Source organism: Cyprinodon tularosa, unplaced genomic scaffold (assembly GCF_016077235.1).
Source record: "Cyprinodon tularosa strain WSP-4 unplaced genomic scaffold, ASM1607723v1 ctg114, whole genome shotgun sequence".
Lineage (NCBI taxonomy): Eukaryota > Metazoa > Chordata > Actinopteri > Cyprinodontiformes > Cyprinodontidae > Cyprinodon > Cyprinodon tularosa.
This window is the reverse complement of record NW_024037937.1, coordinates 773455-790255: the sequence shown is the minus strand read 5'-3', so window position 1 is coordinate 790255 and position 16801 is coordinate 773455. Positions and strand designations below refer to the sequence as shown.

Sequence of the window (16801 nt, the reverse complement as noted above, 5' to 3'; positions counted from 1 at the left end):
TGAACACATTGGTCTAAATATGTTGTAATCTTCCTATTTACTTAAAAATTGATTTTTGTTATACATAAATACACCCAATTATTTCAAAATGTGTATATTATTAGTTATATTTTTAACACTTGGAGGTCACCACTTTTTCGTCTTAGCAATGCATGCTGGGTCAATAAAGTGGTTACGTCCTACAGGACTGGAACTAGCAGAGTAAAACCTTAGCTTAGTTGCTTTTTTATCAATATGTTTGATTGGAGTAAATTTAGACAATGTCGCACTGCATCACTGCCCTAAAGTTTTCATCAGCTCTTACACATGAGGTGTCTGTTGAAACAAACAAATGTGATTGGCTTGTGTTGGTCAGTTTCTATATCAGCTAGTGCTAACGCCATTAGCAGAAGCTAACTCATTTTCACTACGTCAACGTACTCCCATTTAAATTGACCCTGTTGATATTGTCTAATCAGTACATCCTTAGTTCAGCTTTTCTATATTGGATTTGGTGCTGGTTCCAGCAGAACCAGGCTCAGTGTTAGCTGCCATCTGCTGAGGTTGACTGGGGTTTAAGGAGACGGAAGCAGAGATACAAAAGGCAACTGTAAAAGGCGACACCATCCAGGAAACACACAGCCAGGCAGACGAGCTCTGAGCCAGCTCCCATATCAGAGGATGAAGAGAGCACATCCAGCCAGTCACAGTCAGAGAAACAGGACAACACTAAAAAACAGGCTTATCTCGCACATTTATAAACAAAGGTCTTGATGGCAGCAGAGGTGATATTTCTCTCCTGGATGGTGTCACAGCCAAACAGGACCATACGAGGTGAAGCTAGTATGAGAAAAAAAACGAGAGAAAGCATAACTTTAGAGATGGCTCAATCAGCAGAGCACCAGTAATATTAGAGGTTGTTCTGGCTTGCCTAACACTGTTTCTGTTAGCAGTGTGTTTAGTGTTATGATATGCAGAGCGTTTACTCAAAAAATAATTTGGGTTCCTTTTTTTTTTCTTTTTTTTCTTTTTTTATTTTTTTTTTTTTATTTTTTTATTAAAACTCCTCAAGGACGAATGTTTGAGCAATTCACAGTACCATTTCTGAGAAGATGGGTTAAAAGAAAATCTTGTTTTGCTTTAAAGGTTACAGGAATGTAGTTTTCAATTTCATTTCCTAGAACTGAACAAGCTTTTGAAGCTTTCTAGTTTTTTTTTTCTTTTTATTTTGACAATAACAAATTTCTACTGCATGCAGGTGTATATTAGATTACTTTTCTGTTATTTTTGCTGAAAACCATCTTAACAGTCAGCCAGCTAGAGTATGGATACAGCCAGCATAGGTCAGCCATCAACCACTGGAGCGAGACTGACGCACATAAGGAAAATATGCAAACCCTGTGGATAAAACCTAAAAAAACTACATATACTAGCCAAATTGGCCCTTTGGGAAACATTTACTCCCCTTCAAAAAGGAATAACTGATTGCTACAATTGGCATTCAACAGTTTGGCAAACTTGTCAGAGATTCTTTTCTAAATATTTGTAGGAATTTCCTCATTTCTATTGCAGCTTTATGGCCTGTTTAAGGTCCCGCCACCCATCTCAATTGGTGCATTAGATCAGATATTTTCTTTTCAAATTTGAACTTAAGACATGGTACCAGAGTTGACTCATGACCTAAAGTATTGGTTGAGAATGCAAACGTTTCTACAAAATAAATTGATCACCAATGTTATTATTACACACAGCATCAAGAACCAAAGCAGTGGATTTTGTTAATTCTTAAGTGATGCTTTTATATCTCTAAGCACTCTAACATTAATGGTCATTGTTGCTGGTTGATCGAAGACCACAACTTTTGGTATCAATGCTTAAAGTTGTAGCGAAGTCATATTTAAATGTCAAATCATTCTGGCATAAACATGTATATAAATGTACTCTTTATCAGACTATATTGTCTCAAAATTTAGAACATTTCTATAAAACATTTCTAACTGCCGGCCAGTTAGTTATACGTCAGCTTGTACACCTAAATTCGGCCAATCATATATCAACGGTCATCTGTCAATGTAATTATTTCCGTCATAGCATCTTGATTCATATGCCGCAGCTAATGTACGCAATGGTTGAAATAAATATTTACTTTACCATTGAGTTTCATCCCAGTTCTCAGGGATGGACGTTTGTGTCTTCAGCAGGCGTAGAGCTAACAGAACTGGCAGCGTTGCGAGGCAAGGCCTTAAACATGTACGGTTGTAAGCCTTCTACACCAAACCAAGCTTCTGCTGCCCTGGCGTCCTCTTCCACATCTTTGTCCCCGCTTTCCTCCTCTAAATAAAAAATGCATGATGGAGGAGACTCATCCACGACCTCCGACACAAAACTTCTCCTCTTGCATGTTTCCGCTGTCCATAGCGTTCCTTGACAGTGTTGTTTCTAAGTCACCAATTTAGTGCTACTTGGTCCCAATGGAATTTCCCATTGGTAACTAGCACTAAGTTGCTAACTGGTTAGCAAGATGCTTCCGACAAACCGGCCACAACCAGACATGCTTGCGAACCTTCCGCCACAACAATCCCGCCCCCCTTACACAAAACCAATCACATTCACTTTATTCACTTGTGTAAAGTCGTGCACCACCCAGAAGAATTTGAAAATGCAACAGTCGGAACAGCCGTTTCCCTACGACTTTAAAATCATAGTTTCGGGATAAGCCAGGCCTGCCTAAGCTTAATGCTGGCCGTATATCCATTAGGGTTTTCTGGGTAAGGCCAAAACTCCTGATTCTGTGATAGTGTTTTTTTTTTTCTTTTTTTTTCTTTCTTTCTTTTCCTTCCCCCAACATGTTGTCAGTTTTACACCCAATGAAATAGAACATAGACTTTGTCGTAAGGATGATGGAATGTTTTGTCTTGTTTTTGGTCAGCAGTGCTTTTGTTTAAAATATACCAATGTTAATATTGCTCTAATGGCCGTACACCGTGGCTGAAAATCAACCTGTACCTACATTAATGCAGATAGAAGTTAATTTTGAATCTTTTATTGTTGAATCATGAACTCTGACATTCATTGAGGAATGTGTTGCTTGTGGTTCTTTTGTGACCTACTGGATCAATTATTGATGGCCTGTTGGACATGTTTAGGTTGGTCAGCCACAACTGGAAAGGATAACTAATATTTGATCTTTTCTCTTATTTCAGATAATCAGTGTTTCATTGGATTCCTAAAGCGTTAAAAATGGCTCTGTTTTAAATCTGGTCGCTGACATCTGTTCTTTATTACTCAAGTTTTTAATTATGGTTTGCATTAGAGTTTCTGTTTAACAATTTTGTTTTTAATTCTGACAGTGTTTTATAGGGGGCTCATAAGATTTATTCTGATATGAGTCTAACCCAGGAGTGGCTGCTGGTTTTCTTTCCAACTGAGTCGCTAAGTTTAAAGATGTTTTGCTTCCCATCCAGGAAGCTTTTTCAATTCAAAATGTCAGGAATAGCGTAGAGTTCCATCACTTTGACGTTAATAGCTTTAGTTTTTTATTGCCTCTTGAAAAGTTTTTACAGCTTTCAAAAGCCTTTTGAATGGAGACATCTGTCTTCTGTGTTTTTGACGTCTTAGCCTTAGCATCACTACCTGCCACTGTAGCTTCGTACTCTTTCCATGTTGCTTTGCCACAATGACGATTTTTCAGGTAAACTTTAAGGTATTTTGTGTTAAAACCTGAAGCTTTTTTTTCATCTTCTCAGAAATCTTGCAGGACAGGTTTTGCAAACCAAGAAAAAAAAAAAACCACACTAGTGAAGACAAGTTCGTTCATTAACAGTCAGCTAATGAAGGAGCCACGCTTGGGTCCTGCTAGTAAAACCCTGCTTTGAGACTGCTCTGCCTGAATAAAATTACACAAAATTTACTGATTTATCGGCTATTTTTATCGTAAAAATGTATGTAAAAATTCTACCAAATCGGCCGTGCATGACTACCAGACTCCATTCATCTCATTAAGTTCGTTCAGTCCTAACCTGACAACTTGATGACTGCAGTCTGGTGTCCCTGAGCTCACTGAGTAGTTGCTCCTCAGATGTAACCAGCTCCCTCATTGGTCACTTTGGTGAGCAAGTTTGGCAGTCTAGCCAATGAGAGAATTTAACTGGTTTCCAGTGTGCTCTGGGACCAGAAGGATCACAGAAAAGATAAATGGATTAGGTAAAGTAAAAAGAAAATGCAATTTCAAGAAAGATAAAAAAAATGGAATAAGGAATAACCTTTTTAAATATGTGATTAGGAAAGGTATTTATAATCAGATTTATGAATTGTGGTTTTTAAATATCTATTTAGAAATAGGATTTGAAAATAGATTTTTAAATTCCAGTATTAAATAATTGATTAATAAATGCAACTTACTATTCCTCTTTAATCATTCAATTTAAAATGTGCAATCAGAAAATACTTATTTAACATTAAATATTAAATTTGAAATGGCTGTTTATATATTTCAGGGACTCTTTAGGTCATAAAGAGTGAAGCTTTTGTTCCCTGAAATTCGTACTGTAGTAACAAAGAAAACTTCACAGCAAGAATATTAGTTTAACTATAGTAACCCATAGAGAAGTTTTTAGGTAAAATGTTTCTTTGGAAAGCGAATGAGCTGATCACTGTTTCCAGATCCTTTTGAAATTCTTTGCAACATAATATCTCTGCAGGTTTGACACGTCAATGCTTGTCTTTTTAAATGTCAAATCACATTAGCCTTACAAAGACATGACTAAACGTGTTTTAAATCTCATTATCGACGCTGTGAGCCAACCTAGCAAACCATTCTTCAGAAGTTTTAAATAAACCTGATTCAGAATTGATTTATAGCTTCTTATATCACACATATACAATTATAAAAACACACACATCTGACAGTGTGATCCCTCAAATTGGAAGCTTGCCTCCATCTTATTTCTTTGCTCGAGTCTTCAGCAACCAGGCAGTCACAGCTGCGCAGGCTGACAATTGACTTGTTTGTGAATTTTTTGGATTATAATTAACTCTGTCCAACGTCAAAATGTGTCCTTTTTGCAAACCATGCTTTAGCTGGGAGAATAGAGCTCAGGCTGTTTTTGCTGTCCTCATAAATTACATTCCAGAGAACTTTGGGATAGAAACTTTGAGTGTTTTTTTTTTCTCAGTGAAAACCTAGTAAACTTAATTACTGCTTTTCTTAACAAGAAAGACCTTTTTTTAAGCTTTGCTTCCTAAAAGAAAACGTATCATAGCTTTAAAATTGAATAAAGCACCTTTAGAGAGGAAACGTCTTGTAAATAGAGAAGTTCCTGGCCTAGTAGCAGACCATCTCTGTTCTTCTTCCAGACAGTGGTTTATTATCAAATCAAACAGGCAAAAATAAGTATATCAAGGATAAAGATGGCTTTAAAATAATTATTTAGAATTTTTTGAGGTAGCTGCAGAAAACTAAACCTCTTGTTTCATAAGCATTTCTTATCTCCGATAAAAGCCCTGGGCTTAAAAACTGAAACGGGGGCAATTAATGATGGATCGATCTGATGCTTTATCTCTTCCAGGCACTCTTTCACTGCTGTTACCTCCCACATAGCCTTTGCTCTGTTGACTTTGCCCCAGTCTGCTCCCAAACCAAAGGCTCTCATTAGCTACCTCTCCGAGGGTGACATGTGGAGCTCAAGGCCAATGTTGAATAGCGGGGCTCTGATTTGATTTCATTCTTGGCTGCCTGTTAACTGCAGTTGAGTTCTGTGGTGTTTTTTTTTTTTTTTCGGGGTTGAGGACTGATGTTCTTCAGCTGAGTGCATTTTTACAGTGATGCAGCATTTTGAAAGGACACAGGGTCATGACAAAAAGACATTTGTTTGAAACCTGAAATGTTTAAAACATTATTCTTATTTAGTGACTTTAATGATTCAGGTTTTTGTTTGAATTTCTAAGCCTCATTGTGATAATGTAAAGCTCCATGTTTCATAGTGGAAATCCGCTCTCATTTACCTTGTTTTTGGTTGCTGCTCGGATGCCTCTTTATTATAGAAATGATGATGCATTTATCTAACAGAGCGGCAAACATTGGATATATGCAGCATCTAAGCTGCTTAGGCAGTGAACTACTAGGCTGTTTCACAGGGTAGTTCAAGACGGGTTGTTAAAGCTGGATCCTTACGGCCTTTATGGGCAGATTTCAGCAAACCAGTTCCAGAGTTTGGCTATAAGGGCTTCTAATATGTCACCATCATGAGTTCCTGCTCCTTCTCTGGCTTTTTATGTTCCTGTAGATTCTCTTCGACTCACATGTGGACCTGTTTCTGTGCACTCATGTCAACTTTTTTTGAAATACTTGATGTATTACTGGGCCTTAAACATATTTTATATAATTGTCAGAAAATTGAAATGTTTTTGAAATCTAGATTATTTGAGGCATTGACCATTCTGAGAAATATAAGAAAAAGGAGTTAAAAATAATTAAGTCATTAAATTCTAATTTTTTTAATTAAGGCCTTAATTGGCATTAACATTTATTAAATGTGATTATCGTGCATTTATAATGCTTTATTTAAATAAAAAAAAGAAAAAAGTAAAAAAAAAAGAATTTCGTCAGATATAACTGATAGAACTGCTTACGGTTGATCTTAAAGCCGTATGTTCGGAAAAGAAGCTCAAGGTGGACAAAAAGCTAGAGAATTGGAAAATGCAAATTCAACAAAAGTGGCTGGAAAACGAGGAATTTTGCGACATGGCTGCAGCCTGTAGACGGAAAAGATGAAGGATTTTTCCGTGTATATATGTACCAGGGGTGGAACGGTTCACAAAATCCACGGTTCGGTTCGGTTCACGGTTTTCGGTTCGGTATATGTTGCTTGTTAGCATGACATGTTGGTCATGTTGCTGTTAGCATAAACAAAACGTGTTGCACAATGCTCGCACACTGTTGCACTTTTATCCACAACTTTCTTTCCGCCGTCATCGTAGGTCACTCTAAATGCAAAGCGCTCCCATACAGCAGACCTATAAAGTGCTGCTGGCGCGTCTTCCAACTCCTGTTCTTTCCCACTCGCCATACCCACACAATTCTCCACAACAACTGATTTTTTCCTGCTATACCCAGCTACGCTGCTTCGCTTCTTCTACTTGTTTACTACTGGTGGTTGGCTTTGGTCGCAGTACCGCCACCTTCTGCTCTGGAGTGTAATCGCTTCGCCTATGAGAAAAAGGAGCAGCGCATGAACCGAACGCAACACACGCGAACCGAACAGAGACAGTCGAACCGAACGGTTCGGACGGTTTTCATAAACCGATCCATCCCTAATATGTACACATGTATATGAGAATCATGGGTATTTGAGATGGCATTAAAATTATTTCTTAGAGCATTACAAGGGTATTAAAAAGCATTTAATTAGAGTTACTCATTCCTGTATAAACCCTGTTGTAGCTTTTGTGACACAATTAGGCATTTGCTGATGAAGATTCTCAGTCATCCAGGTCATAGTCATTCCGTAACAGTTTAAAAACAATCCACTGGAGAAGAAGCGAAAAGCCTTTAAACCTTGGAAACCAAGTGCAGTGGATTGTTTTCAAACTTTTATGGAATTAGGCATTTCTTCTTATTAACTGTTTTATCTGTTAAATCTTTAGTAATCATAAACCTGCTAGCATCACACCATCCTGGCACTCTCGGTTGACTTTATCACAGCCACCACTGCCTTTCCTTTAATCGATATTTTCATTCTTGTTCATGTGAGCTGCAATAGTTTCCTTCTTATTTAACAGCACTACAGAGCCAATAAAATGTCTGCGTACCACAGCTGCTCCATAAGCCTCTGTGTGGCTCAGTGGCACAATCATCTGAAGCATCTGCCGTTTTCAGCTGATTTTCTAAAATAACTATGAAACACGCAGATTCTTCCTTTATTTGCTGTTGATTCCCATTTTTTTTTTTTTAAGTATCTACCGCTGAGGTATGCGATACACAGTTAAGGTTGTGATATATTTACAGCTGTCAGTCAGTAACCTCCTGAGACTGGGATAAGATAAACTCTGGAGACATGCATCCTACCACTTGCAGTTTCAAGGAGCACATACTCCAGTCATGCAAGCCACGCAATTCTATTTGATATATCCCAAGCCAATAGAAGCTGTCAGTCAGTATTAAAGTCAAATTCACATATTTACAGAAAAGTTGGTTTGTTTTTCATTAGGGAGCAAAGGCCAAAAACTCAAGTAAACGACTCAAAAACAGATAAAAAGCTTGCAGAGCTTGTTAGCAAGTTATAAGGTGTTTACGCAATAAGCAGAGCTGTTATGTCTTAAAATACGTCTGCATACGGACAACTGATGCATTGATGGATATACGTTTAAAGGCAGGGAGAATTTTCAAAAAGAGGATAATGTTTTTAACAAGAGTTCTGACTTAAAAACTTTTAGTTTTCCTATATTTTTTTACTACCATAGCGAGCATTAGTGTAAGAAACTTTGTGTAAAATTATAACTGCTACAGTCTCTCCAGTGCTGCTTGGGCTTGAAGTGGTTTCTGTACCTCTCTCTCTGGGTTTAATGAAAAAAATCAAATGTTTGGGTAATAGCTGGCTCTGCTCCATTTATGGAAACAACACTGATCAGGCAAATCACTGGAACAGCTTTGGGCTAATCCAATAGAAATACTGCGACCTCTCTCCTGTTTCCAGTTCTTATGCTTTCCTGACCTGCCAGTATTCACCGTAGTCAATACTTACGTCAGATTTCTGTTTATTTACAGAAAGCTCAGCTGACACAATTCACTGCGCCTGAAGAAGATAACTTAAAATGGGCCCCTGCCACAGATGACGTTCACATTATGTGACCATACTCCCCTTGCTCCCAATGTTCAAAGTAGATCCCTAAAATAACTAGGGCTGGGTATTTTAGCCAAAGTCCTGAATCAATTTGATTTTGATTCATACAGTTCTAAATCGATTAATTTTGATTCGATCTGTTTTAACAGTAATGAAAGTGGTTCAACTGTGTTTCAAAATAATCGTGTATTTCATTTTTTCCGGTCATATTAAACACAAAGAGCAAACTTGTAAATCAGACAGTTTAAACTTGAGATGTGAACAAAACTGTCTCAAAAGTGCAAACTTGTTTGTGAAAAAGTGAAGCCTCACTTGAGCAAGCAGACGTGACACAGCAGACATTCATGAGCTGCATAATCTTCAATGCACAAACCATATTTGCAGCGTTGTCTGTAACAACTACAGGGTGTTTGCTGGTCAGCCCCCATTTTTTAATGTCTTCAGTCAACCTATTGGCTATATTTGCAGCTTTCTGGCTTGAAGTCATCTTGAGTGCATCTTTCCTGCTCATTTGAATGTGAACATCACACGCGTCACTATAAATCTAATCGATCTTGTTCCCTAGACATCGATTTTGCAAAAATCTTAAGAAATTGATTCAAAATCGATTAAATTGATTTTCTTACCCAGCCCTAAAAATAAAGATGTAAAAGTTAGAAAATATTAATGTTTGCAGTATTGGCATTTTATTTTGATATTCATCCTCACTAATCATAATCATATAGATGTTTCTATGCAGTGGATTTTGTTACTAGCGAGTTTTGCAAGTGGAAATAAAAGGAAATGGATAAAGCGCAGTCAAGAAATTTTATTTTATTGCCTAATTGTTTTATTTTTTCCCACAATTTTTAATGGAAAATATGCAATTTGTATAACAAAATCTGAAAACTAAAATAAATTTGGAAACAAAAATGCAAATTAAAAAAATAAGTTATCTAAAAAAATGTGAAAAAAGCAGCTTTTCTCACAAAACATTTTTTTTTTATTTGAATTTATTTCAAAGCTTTGTTTCTTGATTACATTTTTTGTTTTCAATTTCCATTAAAGAAATTATACATAATATAATATGTACATAATTTTTATGACTTTGAAATCCTTCTTTTTGCAGATTCCATTGTGTCAGGACTTAACAGTCGCTGTTTCATGGAAAAGTCATCACTTCTCCTCTCATGCATGCATACATGTGCTAGCTGAAACTCTTTCTCTCTCTGTGGAAAAGTAAACTTTTCCTGTTAGCCTTCCACATTCATTAACACTAAACGTAGGGAAAATGTTGGATTATTTAGTTTCCAGCCATCAGTGCAGACCCAGCTGCAAACTTTTATGACTGATTTCTTAATAAATCTATGATTCTCATAGTTAAATGATTATTTTTTGTCTTTTTGGCCATTGCTCTGTCTTCTTTTAGCCACTTGAACCACATTTTCATATAAAACATGCAGCAATAACCAAACACACATCCAAATAGCCTTCTTAGCTTGATGAAATAGAAAAAACAAAGATGTTCTGCTGCTTTATAACTGTAATTATTTCCTGTTAAAACATCCAATTAGGTCAGGATCTACAGTTAATTTTCAAAGTTCCACGCCTTTCGTCTATTTGAAGCATTTCCCATTAATTTAGAGCAGTTTAGTTGAAACTGTGGAGCTTCTGTTTGATTTTTCCCTTATTTTTCCTCTTAGCTCAGGGTGATGGTGATTGGTGGGGGTGGCGATGGTGGGGGATGTTCGTCTTTGTTGTAGTCACAGCTCCAAATCTCATTTGTAATGGTTATCAACTGGTTTGGCTCTCCACAATAGCTAATGGGGAAAACAAATCTCCATTTGCTGTTTATCATTTGATTAACCTTCATATTATCCCTGTGTAATTAGCCTAATTATGAGAAGCTTTACACTGGATGTCTGATCGCTCCGTGTATAAGCAGGTCTGAGGTTTCCTGGCCTCAGATCAGTGGCTCGCTCCTGTTTGAAGCGGGTAGAGCATAGCTGTGTCTCCTAACGAGGATTGTGTGAGGCATAAAACCACCTGTAAGGTTTGGAAACCCTTCAGCCGTTGACAGGTGAAGCTTAACACCTTCGACAGTCAAAGAACCAGTGTTTGGAAACATGGACGCTTAGTGCTGACGTTGTGAGTAGCACCAGAAGATGACGGAAACAAACAGAACAAAGCACGGCTACAGCCGTAAGCCGAGAGCTAACAGTTGAAGAACGGTTAATCGTTGTTTTCAACAGCAACACCCAGCAGGTTCCCTCTTGCCTCTCTGTGAAGCTCTTGATACCTGTCTGTTTTTTTCTCAGACCAAAACCAGGCCTTGGTTTCACCACCTCAGTGTCTGTGTGCTGATAGACGGGAGGAGCTCTGATTGGAACTCTCTTTCGTCACAGAGCTCCGAGCACACTTGGACACAACAAAAGGTGATTTTTGCCTGCTGGCTTTCTCCTCGTTGTCTCCTTCGTTTTGTGTCAAGTTGCCAGACTTGGTTAAGATGTTGACTTAGAGCAGGTGTTGGAATACGATGGACTGCTGCTTGTATTAGAGGTGAATTTGCATCCAGAACTTTCTTTGTCCACATTGTTCAACTTTGTTGCATACTATACCAAATCCCACAAAGCCTTAAACCATTTGTTTTAACTGACATTTACATCATTACAGTTTCTAGTTATTAAATTTAGAATATTAATGGGATGAATATTTGCACAAAAGTGATCCAGATCATTTCCCCTAGTGGAACAACTTAAAAAGAATAAATAAGAATAAATAGAAAAAGCTTTTTCACACAAACTCAGATTTCTATTATTGATATTATATTCATTTAGCGAATAAAGCTTTATGTAAATAAACACTTGATAGAATTGCTTTAGTTTTGATTGGATAGTAAATAGGTTGAGTGAAATAATAAAAGAATTTGGCCACATTCACACTGCAGGCTGAAGTGACCCAAATCCAATTTTTAGCACATATGCGACCTGTATCTGATCTTTTCATGATCTGAAACAGTTTATTAACACCAAAATTAAGTCAAAATGCCGAAATCTGCCGGCAAAACATGTTTGCATTTATTATTCTGGTGCCTGCAGTTTGGATTACGTACGAGAAAAATGCTAACTTCTACTTCCAGCCGCCGTGAACAGTAGCGGCAAACTGCAAAGAGGCGACTCGGGCCAGAGATTGCTGTTGAACGGGATTCCCAGTGACAGAGCACCGCCTGGTGTACGGGGGTCTGAGCGGCTCTGACAGCAAAATAATATTTGAAGGCAGGATAATCTTGATGAACTGTAAAGATGACGTTTTCGGGGGGACTTTCTCAATTGAAAACATTAAAGAACATTAAAACTTTTTAGCACTGATCACAGCACATATAGCTGCCATTGTTACAGACAACACGCATCAGACCCACTTTTTCTACCGCCCAGCTAGAGCCGCAAAGATGCTTCAACCGCGCATCAGAACTGAACTTGTACAAGGTTAAAAAATGAAGCAGCACGCGCATTTTTGCTGCTCCTGCTGCTTGCGGTGTTAAAGTAGCATAACACCATCTATCAAAAACAGCAATTAGTAATGTTAACCTTTTCAGTTTGAAACTGGATGGCCTTGGGATTGATTAAAATAGGTAATGAGAATGAGGAACTAACACAGGAAGAGGGGAGAGTTGGCCAGTGTTTATGCCGCTAATGCTAGGAGATGCTAGGCTAAAAAGTGCGCTGATATCTAACTGAGGCTTTTTACTGTTAGCATTGGGATAAAAATATTCTCTCACATATATTAGAACGATGTTTTATCACAACTATCACTTTTAACAGTTCATTATCTTCTGATTTGGTTTTAATTTCGTTTTAGCTTCTGCTAATGGGGTTAGCTCAAGCTAACATAATAGACAGTAGATCACAAGCCCATCTCATTTGTTTGTTTTAACAGATATCTCCTAAATATCGGCTCATGAAAACTGAGGCAGCGACGCGGTGTGTAATTGTCTAAATTTATACTAGACAAGCCAATACATTAGAAAAACAGCTCTGGTGATGTTAGCCTTCCTGTTTTTACTCTGTAGATTCCAGCTCAGTCAGACCTAACCGTATCATTTACCCAGCATGCATTGCAAAGGTAAAAAAAAAGCGACCTCCATGGGAGAAAATATAACAATTGATATGAGTTTTTGTAGTAATTGAAAGTTTTTGCGGATCACAAATTGCAAATTTTAAGTTAATATCACGTATACAACTAATTTAGAACAACATGTTTAACTAGGTGTGGATACCTTTAAAAATGTCCAGATAGATTTCGGAACCATCCTCTAAATCCAGTTGATGTTCGGATCTAGAGTTACATGGTTGAATAAATAGTGTCGGTCCTACCTACATTTATTTTATAAGTCAGTCGAGCTTTATTCAGAAATGTGAGCAGAAACAAGTCCATTCTCTGTTTCTCATTTCTTATTATTTGTTAGATCGTGCATTCAGATTATCCAAGTATGCTACCCAAGAATTTATTTAGTGAATTCTAAAAAAGCAGGCTTTAAATTCTTCACACACACAACTTACTTTTCCTCTCATTTTCCTCATTGCAATTTTATTTAACTGAATTCCTTTTAAATTTGAAAATATTTTCAGTCTGTCTTTGTCGACCATGAACGGATTCATTGAATCCAAGCACCATTGGCCTTGAAACTGCAAACATACCGCTCTATACACAAGAATCCAGTTGAAGCATTTGTAAAAAGGTCCTTTTGAACCCTTGAACTTGTTCAATAATTCACTGGAAAAGGGTAAATTTGGCCCATCTCCTGTGGTGGCTATATCTTGATAAATAATTCTTCCGTGTCTCAAAGGGTTAGAAAGATTTTTTCATTCTATAGATCCATCTTGCAGGTATGGATTTTGGTGGAAGTTTTTAAATAAAACACTTCGACAGTAGGGAGTTGAGAGCTGCAGCGTTTAGATCCAGGCTTTTGTTTGGGTCTTGTTGCCGGGAGAATCTTGTCTTGTAGCTGTAGTGTTTGCGGTGGCTATGTTTCAGAACATGATGTTTGACTTGCCCACTCATCTGATGTCCTGAGACTGCTATTGCACCTGATCTGCTAAATTTTTAACACTTGAAAAGGTCCTAAACAGCCTTTTGCTTTTATTAATATGTCAGCAGATGACATAGCGTTGCACTTACAGACCCTTCAAATATTTACTCTTCTACAAAAAAAGAAAAAAAAATCCAGATCCATAATGACCATTTGACCTCCTGCCTCTTTCCCGCTTCCAAAGATAGGGACGAGTGGAGGACGCGCTTGTTTATTTAATGTTGCTTTCACCTGTTTAGCCATTCAACCAGCCCTCCAAACCGGGGCGAGTCCAACGCTGGGACGACTTGGCAACAACCTCTTGCAGATGGGAACCTTTAATTTTTAAAGCCTTTCCATCCGCATGGCTGATCCGCCGCAGGTTGCGTCACGAACTCCGAGTGCAAAGTCCCGGTCGCCTTCCAGCCCTTTATTTGGAAAAAACCTGCCAGCTGAAGTGTGTCTCTGTCTTTATGTCTGAAGTACTGTTTTGACCGGTGGTTACTGAGCCAAAAGCTGTGTAGCTTTAAGTGTTATCTACTCATGGGAGGAAGTCCAAGGTGGGAGAAACGGATCATAATTACCCTTTTAGTCTCCGTTCATGCTTTAGTTTTCTGGGACGTGGCAGCATCCCCACATATGTTTAATTAAGTACTTTTGGTATTTGTTGAAAACTATTACTGATTAGTTTTAAAAGCCTTCAAAACAAAAGTGAATGGTTATTAACATCTTCCCCAGGGCGTTATGCTTAGCTGTACTTTGGTGAAAACAGAAATCAAGGTTTAGAAATGCATACTATCAGAACATTTTGCAAAGGTTTTAATATTTGCAGATATTCAGATAATGATATAAGTTGCTCTATAAGCCTATTTTCTGTCCTTCTTCTCTGTCTCTCCGTCACGCTGTGACCTAAAGCTCTTTAGGCAACATGGTTTGTGCTGTGAACATCTGCTGTAAGCCGCAGTCCAACCAGCTAAATAATACATCAACAGGAAAAATACACAGTCACAACACTAATATACTGCATTCCAAAGAGTTCTCCACGAACAATGCACACATTACGTGAGAATAAAACAATACAACACAACATACTCTACTACATTATTTTGTTTTGTAGAATAGATGTGTAATAATAGCTAATTAAAACATTTCTTTTAAATAATTGTAGCTGTTTTTCACACTGTCCCTGAAACTGTAGAATAATGTGACTAAATCAATGCAGAAATAACTGTCAAATAACCTTTATTTAACTTTAGATGTGAAAGTCAGATTTAGACTCCATACAGAGCTGACAGAGATTGATTATTGGATTTCATTTGACAAAAACAGGTTGGATCTGTTACTCACACCAGCGAGAATCAATGTCAGTTTGTTGTTGTTGTTAAGGTTGTTTTTAGCTGCTTTGTTAAAAAAAAAAGTGCTTAGTGTCAGCTTGCCTCAAAGTGGTAAATACAGTCTAGAGGAAGGATCATTATTTGGCTTAATGATTTGTGATTAGAACTTGATGGTTTGAAACTATATTTTTAAAATTTGTATCATATTTTTTTTCTTTTTTCTTTTTCTACTCTTATCAGACCCAAAATTTAGAATATTTCTTTTTTTTTTTTAAATCCCATCTTAAAATCTGTGGGTTTTTCTGTTATCTTATGTAGGGCAGTTAGTTATACGTCAGCCTGAACACCTTAATTCTGCCAATAGATATCATATATCAACAGTCATCTGTCAATCAATGTTTTTCGGTCATAGCATCTTCATTCATATGTCGCAGCTAATATATATGCAACGGTTCATGATTTTGGACGTCTGTGTCTTCAGCAGGCGTAGAGCTAACAGAACTGGCAGCGTTGCGAGGCAAGGGCTCAAACATGTACGGCTGTAAGCCTTCTACACCAAACCAAGCTTCTGCCGCCTTGGCGTCCTCTTTCACAACATCTTCGTCCCCATTTTTTTCCTCTAAATAAAAAATGTATGACTGAGGAGACTCATCCACGACCTCCGACACAAAACTCTCCTCCTCTTGCATTTTTCCGCTGTCCATTGCGTTCCTTGACAGTGTCGTTTCTAAGTCACCAATTCAGTGCTAATTGGTCCCAATTAGGGGTGTGGGAAATAATCGTTTTGGCAATATATCGTGATATTCGGCTGACCAATATACAGGTGCTGGTCATAAAATTAGAATATCATGAAAAAATAGATTGATTTCAGTAATTCCATTTAAAAAGTGAAACTTGTATATTATATTCATACATTACATACAAACTCATATATTTCAGATGTTTATTTTGTTTAATTTTGATGATTACAAATTACAACAAATGAAAATCTCAAATTCATCATATCAGAAAATTAGAATATTACTGAAGACCAATAAAAACAAAGGATTTATAGAAATGTTGGCCAACTGAAAAGTATGAACATGAAAAGTATGAGCATGTACAGCACTCAGTATTTAGTTGGGCCTCCTTTGGCCTGTATTACTGCAGCAATGCGGCGTGGCATGGAGTCGATCAGTCTGTGGCACTGCTCAGGTGTTATGATAGCCCAGGTTGCTCTAATAGTGGCTTTTAGCTCTTCTGAATTGTTGGGTCTGGTGTATTGCATCTTCTTCTTCACAATACCCCATAGATTTTCTATGGGGTTAAGGTCAGGAGAGTTTGCTGGCCAATTAAGAACAGGGATACCATGGTCCTTCAACCAGGTACTGGTAGCTTTGGCACTGTGTGCAGGTGCCAAGTCCTGTTGGAAAATGAAATCTGCATCTCCAAAAAGTTGGTCAGCTGCAGGAAGCATGAAGTGCTCTAAAACTTCCTGGTATGTGGCTGCGTTGACCCTGGACCTCAGAAAACACAATGGACCAACACCAGCAGATGACATGGCACCCCAAACCATCACTGACCGTGGAAACTTTACACTGGACTTCAAGCAACGTGGATGA

General features: G+C 37.7%; 1 protein-coding gene across 1 annotated transcript in view; it reads left to right on the top strand.

Annotated features, from left to right (window-relative positions):
- The first annotated feature begins 11163 nt into the window (after positions 1–11163).
- The window catches only part of LOC119795838 (LIM domain containing preferred translocation partner in lipoma), a 193923-nt gene continuing 188285 nt past the window's right edge, over positions 11164–16801 (top strand). The window contains exon 1 of the mRNA XM_038304070.1: positions 11164–11233. The gene's annotated coding sequence lies outside the window, so the exon portion shown is untranslated. The remainder of the gene's footprint in view (positions 11234–16801) is intronic.